This window comes from Vicia villosa, linkage group LG3, assembly GCF_029867415.1.
Source record: "Vicia villosa cultivar HV-30 ecotype Madison, WI linkage group LG3, Vvil1.0, whole genome shotgun sequence".
Lineage (NCBI taxonomy): Eukaryota > Viridiplantae > Streptophyta > Magnoliopsida > Fabales > Fabaceae > Vicia > Vicia villosa.
The window spans coordinates 209,978,644-209,992,098 of NC_081182.1; the positions used below are offsets into that span (position 1 = coordinate 209,978,644).

The 13,455-nt window shown below is 36.4% G+C and overlaps 1 long non-coding RNA gene across 1 annotated transcript; it reads left to right on the top strand.

Annotated features, from left to right (window-relative positions):
* The first annotated feature begins 12,216 nt into the window (after positions 1–12,216).
* On the top strand, positions 12,217–12,621 carry LOC131657249 (uncharacterized). Its single transcript, XR_009300554.1, has 2 exons — positions 12,217–12,347; positions 12,453–12,621. It is a non-coding gene; the product is annotated as an uncharacterized LOC131657249 (long non-coding RNA).
* Positions 12,622–13,455: the final 834 nt, after the last annotated feature.

A 13,455-nucleotide genomic window follows, 5' to 3' on the forward strand; every position in this document is an offset into this window, starting at 1 on the left:
ATCCTCAGTTGAGGTAAATCATCTCTGCGGGGGTGGACTGGAGTAGCTTCGTTAACAGTGAACCAGGATAAAAATAATTGTGCATTTTATTTTTATCGCTCAAGATTTTAAGTCACACTTATTCAATCCCCCCCTTTCTAAGTGTTTTTCTATCCTTCAGAATCTTCCAAGAAGAAAACATCGATCTCTTCTTACAAAGAGGCAGTGAAAGTAGTGAGAGATGGAACTACCACTGGCTGGGGGCAAGTTGTGATCCCGACCAAGAATGAAACTAGAGCAGGTCTCGGATGTTCACCAACATTCTCAAACTGCACCAAGAAGGATGAAACCCTTCGTCCGATCAAAGAAACATTCATTAGTGGAGGATTCCTTAACCCAATTCCTCAAGAGGTTAATGTTCTTATCGAAGAATGCATCGAAGAAGGTCTACCCGATCCTGAAGAAGAATGGAAATGTTATCTCAATGACTCGGGATACATATCTCAGGAAGAACCATATCCTCCTTCAGAGAAATCCAAAGGCAAAGAAACTGAGCCTGTTCCTGCAGAAATCTGGGACACCTTGGGACAACCAAGTGGAAAATTTGATTATATGGTGAAATACACTGCACCTGAAAGTTACAAGATTGCGATTGAGGATATCCAACCAACTGGATGGGGAGATTCCTTTGAATATAATAGTCAACCAGATGAGGCTTATCAGCCCTGTCAATTTTCTCAGCAGCCTGAAATTACTGAAGATTTCGGATTTTATGCATCTGCCAAGGTTTATAATCCTGAAGATGGTTATTATCACATAAATGCCATTTTTGAAGATGAAGGGGAAGATGATCCCGCAACTGACTCGGAAAGTGTCGCTGATAATGAGTCTCTTCATCCTGAAGACTGGGAAATACATCCTGAAAATTCTGAAGATTGTGACTCGTCTTATGCTCTTCAAGAGGTAGAAGAAGACCGTTTCAACTCTACAAAGAACAAGGTTGACAAACCAGGACCTTCAAATCCTGCTCGACCAGCGGTCAATATCAATACTGGAGATAATTCTGAGGAGAATTTTCCTGAATACATAATACACAGAGGAGTTCGTTGCTACTGGAAAGCTGTCGACGTTCCGAATGTTGTTCGCCGCTCAAAGTAATCACCTCGCTGTTATTTTGACCTCCTGCCTTGCCCAAAGCAGAGAGATGTTTTATAGGGCTTTTCTTTTAAATGTTCCGCCCAAATAACTTTGTGTATAGGGCTTTGTTTTTAAAAGTTTCCCTCTTTGTCCTGCCCAAGACAAATGAGTTTGTGTTTAGGGCTTTGTTTCAAAAATGAATCATAAATAAAGTGTCATTTTGAATTCCCTACATTATATGTTTTATTTTTGCTTTTTTTCTGGAAATGGTAATCTTAAAAAACCAAAAAATAAAAAAAAAAATAAAAAAAAACTTTTCCAAAAAAAATCTGCATACACTCCTGCATTCATAAATTTTCTGAAACAAATATAAATCACATGTGCAGGTTATAATCAGATCAAGATGGCTCCTGAAGACATGGAGAAGACATCTTTCATCACCCCATGGGGTACCTTTTGCTACAAAGTGATGCCGTTTGGATTAAAGAATGCAGGCGCAACTTACCAAAGGGCAATGACTACTCTCTTCCATGACATGATGCATAAAGAAATTGAAGTTTATGTGGACGACATGATAGCCAAGTCCAGCACAGAAGAAGAACATATTGAATACCTTTTGAAGTTGTTTCAACGACTAAGGAAATATCAGCTTCGCTTGAATCCTAACAAATGTACTTTTGGGGTTAGATCTGGAAAACTCTTGGGTTTCATTGTCAGCCAAAGAGGTATTGAAGTAGATCCCGACAAAGTCAGAGCTATTCAAGAGATGCCTACACCAAAAACTGAAAAGCAAGTAAGAGGATTTCTCGGACGATTGAACTATATCTCCAGATTTATCTCTCAAATGACTGCTACTTGTGGGCCAATTTTCAAGCTTCTCCGCAAAGATCAAGGGGTTGTATGGACTGAGGATTGCCAGAAAGCGTTCGACAGTATCAAAGAGTACCTGTTAGAACCACCAATATTGATTCCTCCAGTTGAAGGAAGACCATTAATCATGTACCTTACTGTGTTGGAAGAATCCATGGGTTGTATGCTTGGACAGCAAGATGAAACCGGTAAGAAGGAGCATGCCATCTATTACTTAAGTAAGAAATTCACAGACTGTGAGTCTCGTTACTCCATGCTCGAAAAAACATGTTGTGCTTTGGCCTGGGCTTCAAAACGTCTCCGCCAGTACATGATCAACAATACTACTTGGTTAATCTCCAAAATGGATCCGATCAAGTATGTCTTTGAAAAGCCTGCATTAACCGGAAGGATTGCCCGATGGCAAATGCTGTTATCTGAATATGACATTGAATACCGTGCTCAAAAAGCGGTCAAAGGAAGCATTCTCGCCGATCATTTGGCGCATCAACCAATCAATGAATATCAATCTCTCAAGTTTGACTTTCCTGATGAAGATGTCTTGTACTTGAAAATGAAAGATTGTGACGAACCATTACCTGAAGAAGGTCCTGAGCCTGGATCAAGATGGGGCCTAATTTTTGATGGAGCAGTAAACGCTTTTGGCAATGGAATTGGGGCAATTATCATCACTCCTAAGGGTACTCATATCCCATTCTCCGCCAGATTGCTATTTGATTGCACCAACAACATCGCAGAATATGAAGCTTGTATCATGGGTCTCGAAGAAGCCATTGACTTAAGAATCAAGATCCTAGACATATATGGAGATTCAGCCCTCGTGATCAACCAAATCAAAGACAAATGGGAAACTTTCCACCCTGGCTTGATTCCTTACAGAGATTATGCAAGACGTCTGTTGACTTTCTTCAACAAGGTGGAATTGCATCATATACCTCGAGATCAGAATCGAATGGCAGACGCCTTGGCTACTCTATCTTCCATGTTCAAAGTCAGTCACTGGAATGATGTGCCTAAAGTCAGAATTACGCGCCTTGAAAGGCCCGCCTATGTGTTTGCAACTGAAGCAGTCATCGATGATAAACCGTGGTTTCACGACATCAAACGCTTCCTTCAAACTCAAGAGTACCCACTTGGGGCATCAAACAAAGATAAGAAAACTTTAAGGAGACTTTCTGGCAGTTTCTTCCTGAACGGAGATGTGCTATACAAAAGAAACTTCGACATGGTTTTGCTCAGATGCGTGGATAGACACGAAGCAGACATGTTAATGCATGAAGTGCATGAAGGGTCCTTTGGAACTCATTCAAATGGGCATGCAATGTCCAAGAAAATCTTAAGAGCAGGATACTATTGGTTGACAATGGAATCTGATTGTTGTAAACACGTGAAGAGATGTCACAAGTGCCAGATCTACGCAGATAAGATCCATGTGCCACCGACTCTACTCAACGTTCTCTCATCTCCATGGCCTTTCTCCATGTGGGGTATCGACATGATTGGAATGATCGAACCGAAAGCTTCAAACGGTCATCGTTTCATCTTGGTAGCCATTGATTACTTCACCAAATGGGTCGAAGCAGCATCTTACGCCAATGTTACAAGACAAGTAGTTGTGAGGTTTATCAAGAATAACATCATTTGCCGATATGGTGTTCCTAGCAAGATCATTACTGACAATGGTTCAAACTTGAATAACAAAATGATGAAAGAATTGTGTGAGGAATTCAAGATTGAGCATCATAACTCTTCTCCTTACAGACCAAAAATGAACGGCGCCGTTGAAGCTGCCAACAAGAACATTAAGAAGATTGTCCAGAAAATGGTCGTCACTTACAAAGACTGGCACGAAATGCTGCCATTTGCTTTGCATGGGTACCGAACTTCAGTGCGTACTTCGACAGGGGCAACTCCCTTTTCTCTAGTATACGGCATGGAAGCTGTACTCCCCGTAGAAGTGGAAATACCATCAATGAGAGTCCTCATGGAGACTAAGTTATCAGAGGCTGAATGGTGTCAAAGCAGATACGATCAGTTGAACTTAATCGAAGAAAAACGTATGACTGCTCTATGCCATGGACAGTTATACCAAGCAAGGATGAAACAAGCCTTCAACAAAAAGGTTCGACCTCGTGAATTTCGAGAAGGCGACCTCGTGCTTAAAAAGATCTTGTCTTTTCAACCAGATTCTAGGGGCAAATGGTCTCCTAATTACGAAGGCCCGTATGTTGTCAAAAGAACATTTTCTGGCGGCGCCATGATTCTTACAACCATGGATGGGGATGAATTCCCATATCCTGTGAATGCTGATGCAGTCAAGAAATACTTTGTCTAAAAAAATACAAAAGAACAGCTCGGTAAGTCGAAAACCCGCAAAGGGCGACTTAGGCAAAAATGAGCGTCTCGGTGGACTGAAAACCCGAAAGGGCGGTCCAGGCAAAAATTAGAGACAATAAACAGAAAAATTCATCCTGGTAGATTGAAAACCTGAAAGGGCAATCTAGGCAAAAATTAGGGATTTATGACAAAGTAACTGCATCAGTCCATACTTCGTCACCTGAAGAGTCTGTTCTTCATCAAAGGATCTTCAATCAAATCACCGCCAATCTGAAGCGACAAACACAGTTGGAACTCGAAGTTGTTAGGGGAATAGTGGTTATTGATTTCAATGTAGCCTTTTCCGCATAATTACCATTTCCAACTTTTGTAAATACTCTATGGAATCACGCCTTTAGCTGATTACCATCCTATTAAATAAATTTGAGCCTTGTGCCCATTTGTTTGCAATCTTTAATTTCCTTCAGTTTCAAAATGACGCTTTAATTGTGTTATTCACTTTTGAAACAAAAAAGAAAAAATAAGTTTTAAATGAATTTACTTCACTTTTCTTTTTTTAAAATAAAAGCGAAATTTTCCTTTAAGTTGTGAACAACGGAAGGAACATCAGCAGTCGTCTCCATAGGATGAACAAAAGGATTCTCCCTGAAAATTGTTGAAACAACGGTATTCTGGTCCCAGTAAAGAATTCTTGAAGCAATTACCCCTCGAGGTAAAAAAGCTCTTCTATCCCCAGTGAAGAAGGTCTTTTATCCCCAGTGAAGAAGCTCTTCTATCCCCAGTGAAGAAGCTCTCCTATCCTCAGTAACGAAGATTTTCCATCTCCAGTGAAGAAGTTCTTTCATCTCAATAAGAAAAGATGCTTATCTTCCCCAGAGAGGTTTAAAGCACGCAGCATCATTCATCACCCGTGTTATCTACACCGTGTTGAAGAACATTTGCCGAGTATTTGGTTGTATTGCAACGTCGGTCCGTCTCCAGTATATACTCCTCTGTCTGTCAGTATTGTCAGTATGCATGCTACATTCTTGACATTCATCATTCATACATATTTGCATCATTTATGCATTCTTGCATTTTTCAATAATCGCTTGTTCAGGATATATCTATCCCAAATAAAAAAAGAAAAAGAAAAAAAACGGGTATGGGCGTGTCATCTCTCCAGTAGGTTGTCACCCATAAGCAGAAATAAAATTTTCTTTCTCCAGTTCCCCACTGAGATCATTCCTCGTGGAAGAAGGTTGCTTTAGTTTTCTCCTCTCAAAACGAAAGAGAAAATCCCATCGAGTTCATTCCTCATGGGTACAAAGTCTTGTTTGACTGTTTCTTTCCAATTCATTCTTGGTTAGAGCCCTGTCTTTACCAAAAATTCAAATTCCGATTCCTCAAATAGAATCGTGAAAAAAAAAAAAAAAAACCATAAGCAATAGCCTCATCATCTGAGCAGCTTATGTCTCTTTCAAAAGACTTTTCCTCTCTAGGAAATCAATCGTGAAGACCATTTGACAATCAGGGCCTTATTACTGTTCACAAGGCTGAATAACCAGTAATTCCCCTAACAAAGTCTCCAGAATCATTTTATCACTCGGCTGATAATTGATCATGTCTTCAAAACCACTATCACGAGGCTGGTAGTCGGTAACCTTTTGTTCTGGTTATATTATTCAACATGTCTATCACAAGGCTGATAGTCGGTAATATTAACCGAACCTTTGAAACTCTTTTTACCTTGTCAAGTCTATCACCATGCTGATAGTCGGTAATACGGTTTCACACCTTCCACCTTCGCATTATTAAACAAGTCTATCCCCAAGCTGATAGTCGATAATGCCGGTAGGTAAGCTTTTCTTACAAAGCTGTCATACCCCGGTGAAGCATACACTTGCTTTCCCGAAAAACGGATTCTCTTCCTAAAACGGATTAAGATATCCTTCCCGATCTCTTTTCCCCAGTGGAGTCAGTTTGATATCCCTCGGTAAAGATATCCTTGCATCATTCGCAATTTTGGTATCTTAGGTCCAAATTTGCGTCTTCTGATATTTAAGTCTCTTCCACCATATCAAAACGAAGATTTTCAATCTTCATGTCTCAGGTTGAAGAAACTTAAATAGGGGCATCTGTCATACCCCAATTTTTGACCTAAGATACCATCTCATATCATTTGCATATGCATCATTTGCATCTCTAACAAAATTGCATAGCTTGTGTTTGCTACTTGTGACTCAGCAGGATTTAATCAGGAAATCACTCATCAGTACAAGTAACAATCAATTAGGGTTTTGTTCTCCCTTCATCTCAAATGAATCATCTTCATCAATAATCAACATTTGGTCCTCAGAGATTCATTTCAACAAGCTCAACAGCTCTGAATCAATCAGATTAGGGTTTTGACTGAAGATAGCATACTCCTGACTTTTGCTCAGAGATTGACCTAATGACTTGGGACATGACCTCAAGACTACAAGTGCATCATTTTGACTTAATCCATTGGCTCATAACATCTCCTACACAAGGATTGATCAACAGTGAAATCTCAGATCATCAGATTAGGATTTTGAACTATCAGGGACTAAAATCAGGGATCACATTTGGGAAACCCTAAAAATCCCCAGGAAGTCAATCAAAGGTTTCAATCATCCTCAAATAATCCCTATGACAAAATCCAATGGAAATTACATCTCAATTCAAGATCCACAGTCATCAATTTCATCAGGTCGACAATTAGGGTTTTGACCTAATTCACTGAACAACTGACTTTTTAATCAGGACATGGTGCCACAACTCAAACCATGGCTCAATATCCTCTAATGCTTCAATGTGATCCATTCATACCATTCATTTGATGAGGATAGCCTGTTTCATTGAAAACTCCAGAAACGCGATTCGTCTGAAAAAGTCAACTGTACAAGATCACCATTGACTTTTGGGGAAATTGGGTCAACCATGACTTTTGAAGTTTTAAATCATCAATATATGATATATGAAGTCATTTGATCAAGAGAAATCAAGAAAATCAATCAAGAATCAAAAAGTCAAAGTTTGACTTTCCATACTTAGAAAAATTTCTAAGTGTTTTTCATGGTTTTTTTCCAAACTTTGAAATGGAATTTCTCAAAATTTCACCTACAAACTGAAAAAAACTTCCAACATGAAAGTTGTAGATTTTGATCCAATAAACAACTTTGACACATATAATTTTTTTCCATAAGATCAACCATTTAAGAGATATGGAGCTTCAAAGTTGGCATCTTATGAAAATTTCACTTAAAACTTCATTTTCTTCAAAGTTCATGGATCTTTTTCACCCATTTCCTTAAAGGTCTTGAAGAAACTTTCAACTAGGCTTTTGAAGTGTGTAACATGAGCTTTCCAAAATGTCCAAGAGCATGAAAAAATATGGAGTGTAGCTATGGTTTTGAATTTTGACATTAGTGAACTTTTCACTTGAAATTTCAAGCCATTTTCACTAAGTTATGAACCATTTTGCCAAATGATCCAAGTAATGATGCATAGATGCAATAATTGGTAGATATTTTCTGATTTGAGATCAGAATGGAAGAGGATAAGAAGCTTGAGAAATAACCATGGTTAAGTCACTTTTAACCATTTGCATTTAATGTGAAAGATTCCATTTTATCTCTTAAGCCAAATCATCATTCTTGATCAACTTGCAAGAGCTTTGTATTCAGAAACTTTGGCCTATAAATAGAGGTTCAAATCACTCTTCAATTCACACCAAAATCTCACAATTATAGGTTTTCTCTCTTCTTTCTTGAATGGCAAGTTTCTTAAGTTTCAAAGAGGTAAAATGCTCAACCTCTAAACCTTTGAAGTTCTGAGCAAAATGATGCTTCCCACAACTCATAAACATCATTTGAAACTTGTTTGAACCACTCATACACCCCAAAAACACCTCAAGCTCAAAATCACTACCTCACTTCTCAAATATGCATAACCATGGCCTTATCATGCCAAAATCCATTCAAGATCATTTCTGTCCAAACTAACAATTCCAACACCTCATATATATCACATATGAACTATCCAAACACTCACATATGATCTGAAACATCTCCATCTTCAAATTCGATTCATACTTGAAGCAACTGCAGATCGGGTGCCATGGCCATGCTCAGATGAATTCAACTTGTTCCAGACATCCAGACACCTTCCATAATCATCATAGAAGCTATTCAGATTGATACAAAGCATCTGTAACACCTCCAGATCAAAATCCAATTCTCAGTTTGGCCGTTTTTGAGGTAAGTGCACTTGAACTTCAAACTCTACTCTCCACGCATCATAAATGAAATATGAACATACCATCTCATTTCTGCACACATGAGGATCATTAACCCTCAATCAATTGCATCATAACTTGCACATACACGATTTCAGATTGAATCATAGAATTAGGGTTCTTCGTGTTCATCAGAAAATTGATAGCCTTAGAGTGAAAATAAATGCAATTAAAGACCACCATCATGATCCTTATGAAAAAACGAGTGAGTTAGACCCTTCACTTGATCAATTTGGTTCAGTTTTCAGAAAATTCAAATTCAAATTGGGATTGTGTTCTTGGCGCGTTTTTTGGTTCATAAGTTTTGAAATTCAGTTGAGTAATATATTCTACCAAGCGCGTACTACTAACAAGCCACAAGCGTGGCTCAGCTGGTTATTGTTTTGGTTGGTGACCTTAGGGTCACGAGTTCAAGTCCTCTAGGGACCAAACCATTTTTTTAACACTTGTTTTTCTTCATTTTTTTTACAACTTTAATTAATTAATTAACACATCAAATTAATTCATTTTTCATTCATTTTTTGTACACTCTTTATTTAACACATATATTTTATGAATATCAAAAAAAATCACAAAAAAAGATTTATTTAATACGTTTTTAAATAGGTTTAAAATGACATGTTTTAAGTGTTTTTTAATACTTTAAAATATTGTTTTTCATTTGATTCTTAACCTAATCACTTGTAAATATTTTTTGTGATCAAACCCTAATCACTTAGGTCTTAATTAAGCATTAAAATTTGATTTTTTTTACTTAATTAAGTTGACTTTTGTCAAATTCAAATTGTTTTAAAACAAACGATCGTTCTTTTCAAAACAATAAACCATTTCTTTTTGAAACTATTGATTAAATCTTTTTTTAATTGATCAATTGATTTTCAAAACGATGTGGGGCCTCTCGAATATTAGAGAATATAAGACCCACTCCTTTTTTCTTTTTTACACAGTCTTTTATTCAAAATAAATAAACTTTCTTTCAAAACAAACTTTCAAACCGTTTTTCAAACGACGCGTCTGCTTTTCAAATATACCATGGGCCTCCATGTAGGTATAAGTCCCAAGCCCTTTTGTACATACCCACTCAAGTACATGAAATTAGGTATTTCATTGTACGCCTTTTGTACATATCTCGGTCAGTTTGATTTTTAACTTTGAATAACAAACCAAAAATGAAGGTTTTCTTTAAATCTTCCCAAAAATATACCATGGGCCTCCATGTAGGTATAAGTCCCAAGCCCTTTGTAAATACCTGTTTACATAGCTTTGAATAAATTCAAATGAAACTCTCCCCGAGTATGAGTCCCGAGCCCTGTGTATACAAATGGATCATGCTTACAGGTATATTTCCTTCATAAACTCCATTATATACACACACTCTGTCATATATATATAATTGTTCATACCTGTTCATGTTTGTTCATACTTGTTCATGTTTGTTCATATGTGTGATATGTGTGCTTATTCAACTTAGTACAACACTAGGTTCCCCATAGCCTCCTATTGGGCTTCGTGCAAAGAATCTCCCTAGTTTAGGTTAGGACATAGAGTATGGTTTCCCGGTGAAATCGCTCTAAGAGCTCAAACCAACTATACCATGCCTCCCCTTGGGCTTTGTACAAACGAGTGACCCTCCCATAGCCTCCTCTTGGGCTTACAATGCAAGGACCCCCGATAGTCCCTCCCATAGCCTCCTCTTGGGCTTACAATGCAAGGACCCTCGGATAGCCTCCTCTTGGGCTTCGTACAAGGACCCACGGGCTTCTTATAAGCATCCCCAATATCCAAATCAAATACCCTAGGAGATTAGACATTTTTCATCTCTATGCTAGGAGTATCTCTTCTATATCATCACAAACAATCAATCAATCAATCAAACTTTTTGCCACAAGGCTGGCTAATCAATCAAACTGTTTTACCACCGTACTGGATGATTAATCAAATTTTTTGTCACAAGGCTGACTTCATTGAAACTTTTGCCACAAGGCTGGCTGATTAATCAAAGTTTTCGTCACAAGGCTGACTTCATTGAAACTTTTGCCACAAGGCTGGTTAAACAAACAAAAACATCTTTATCATTCTAAGCACCCTAAGTGGCATGGCCCCGGGCTTATAATGAAAAGATTTTCAAACAAAAATCAAACAGATGTATGTGATGATATAGATTAGATACATCTAGCATTTAGACGACATTTGTCTATTTTCCTTTGCTTCCACTAGCATAAGTGGGAACTACGATTGCTCTGACTTTCTCAACATCCCTTTGAGAATACGTAGGCACAAGGTCGATCCTTGGCGAGCAAAACAAAACAAAAAAAACCATTCAAACCTTAGCACCCGTAGACCCCGAGCTACAGATGCTCTGATTCCCTCTAAGGGATATGTATGCAGAGGATCGCGATGATCTTTGCGAGCATAATCAAACAAACACCTTAGGTCCCACCTATCTCACAAGAACCTCCACCATAACAAGAATGGAATAAACAAAACAAAGAAACCTATAGAGTACTATAGATACGTTGGGTGCTAATACCTTCCCTTCGTATAACCAACCCTCTTACCCAAGATCTCTCCCCCCACTTTTAGGTTATTGCAGCTTTTTTCCTTTTCCTCTTTTGGAAACAATAAAAAGTTTGGTCGGTACAAAAGAAAAATCATTTTTTTGAGCACTCGAGCCCAAAGAAGGCATCAGGTGTCTCATTTAGAAAAACAACGATTTTTCGCCCGCGACACCGCACAACATATATATTTATATATTTTAGTTTATATTATTATATTAAAATAAATGTCTATCAATTTTCAAAAATACATCCATGTTAAACCATTATATATGTAACATAAATGTTTGTTTATTTCATAATTTAACATTAAGTTTTTTGAAAATATTTAAATGATACTAAAAACTTAAAATGATATGATATTTTATAGTTGATATACTTTTTTTTTATTAGAAATGCGGGTAACGGGTACGGGTATGGGTACATACATACCCAAAGGGCACGGGTACGGGTGCTAAAGGTGTTACCCAAACGGGTATGGGCTCGGGTACGAGGATTTTTTATAACCGCGGGTATAGGGATGGGTACTATAGTACCCTACCCATACCCTACCCATTGCCATCCCTAGTTCGGTTCTTGCCCGAACTGAAAAAATATCCAACTCAAACACTATGGTTTTGTTCGGATTCTGGATTGGTTCGGATTTACCCGAACCAATGAACACCCCTATTTAAATATCTTTTAGTGAGTGAAAATAGGAGAAATTTGCATACGTGTAAGTAGAAATCATACACTTGTCATATTTTCATTAGAAAATAGTAAGAACAACCTAAAGAATTGTATTTTAGTTTTATCCTTACCATTATTCATATAGATAACTTGCACACACTTTTACAAATTTTTTAAAAACACATCTCTACTTTCTATCACCAAAGGATGAAAAGTTTCTTAAAAAATAGATTTAAAAATTATAAAGTATTTTTATGTTACCTCTTTTCTAAAGATATTTAAGAAATATTTATTAATTGTGCAAAAAGGGGCAGTAAAATATATTATGTATTCTAGTGCTACAAATATTTAAGTGTTTCTAGCATTGCATTAATATACATTGAATATATCTCAATTCATTTGTAAGAGTAAAATATAAAAACATATGGCTAAAATTCTCAAACTTCTTTATACTATAGTTTTGTTTTTGTCCCTACACTTTCTTTTAGCGATGGCTATATGTAAATAATGGTTTCCCCTTAAATATATATTTTTTTATTTTTTAGTTTTTACATAATTTTTTATTACATTTTATTAACATTTTTTATTCTATTTTTTCACTATAGTTCCATGTGAAACTGATGAAGATTGTGCATACGTGTTAGTTATCGTGAATAAGATACATGGACAAGTCAAGTGCGTTATAAACGTATGTTGTTTGGCATTGCTAATGTAAGGACGAAATATACAAAAAAAAAGAAATTATGAATAATAAATATATCTTATATGGTAGAATATTTTATAAGTTGCTATTTAGAATTTATGCTTCCAATCAAGAATTGTATTTTTATATACTTGAAAGTATGACTTTGTTTTCTAAAATATCGACAATGAAATGAGAAAGACAATAAAATATACTATAATAAAATTATGACCTTGTTCTCTATATTGTTGCCTACAAGTTTTCCATATAAACTTAATAAATTTTGAAGTTATAATTAGATAAACTATTTGTGTTGCACAAGTTTGATATTCAATTAATTTAAAAATAATTAATTTAGTGATGAAATATATGTAATGAAATATAAGAATATGAAAATATTTTATTTTTATTTTTATTTAAAATAAGAGTATTTTTTTAGAAACAACAAAAATCATATTTGTGTAATTTTTAAATTTGATTTTTTGTCATATACAATTTAATAACACTTTCTCTATGGGTACAATTGACCAACTATCCTATGACGATTTCTCTATGGGGGTACAATTGACCAACTATCCTATGACGATGTGGTTTGACATTTTCTAATTTGTGATTGTTTACCGGTGTTTTTGATAACCAATTACGAGTTTAGAAAACAAGTGAGATTAACTCAAAAATCTTCAAAGCAAATTGTGTAAATAATTTGTATGAAAAAGTGTGTGTTTGCAGCCATTGTTTGGACGACGACATAGTAAAGAATGAACTTAAACAAAGATAAGTTGTAGTCAGTGACAAGATAAAGTGTTGTCAATAACATGAAACAAAGTGAAGATAGAGACAAAAAGTAAATGTTTCATTTAAGGAAACGGGAAAAGAATGAAAAGGTTGGACGCAGCCACATACATATTTCTCGCACATTTTTTTTC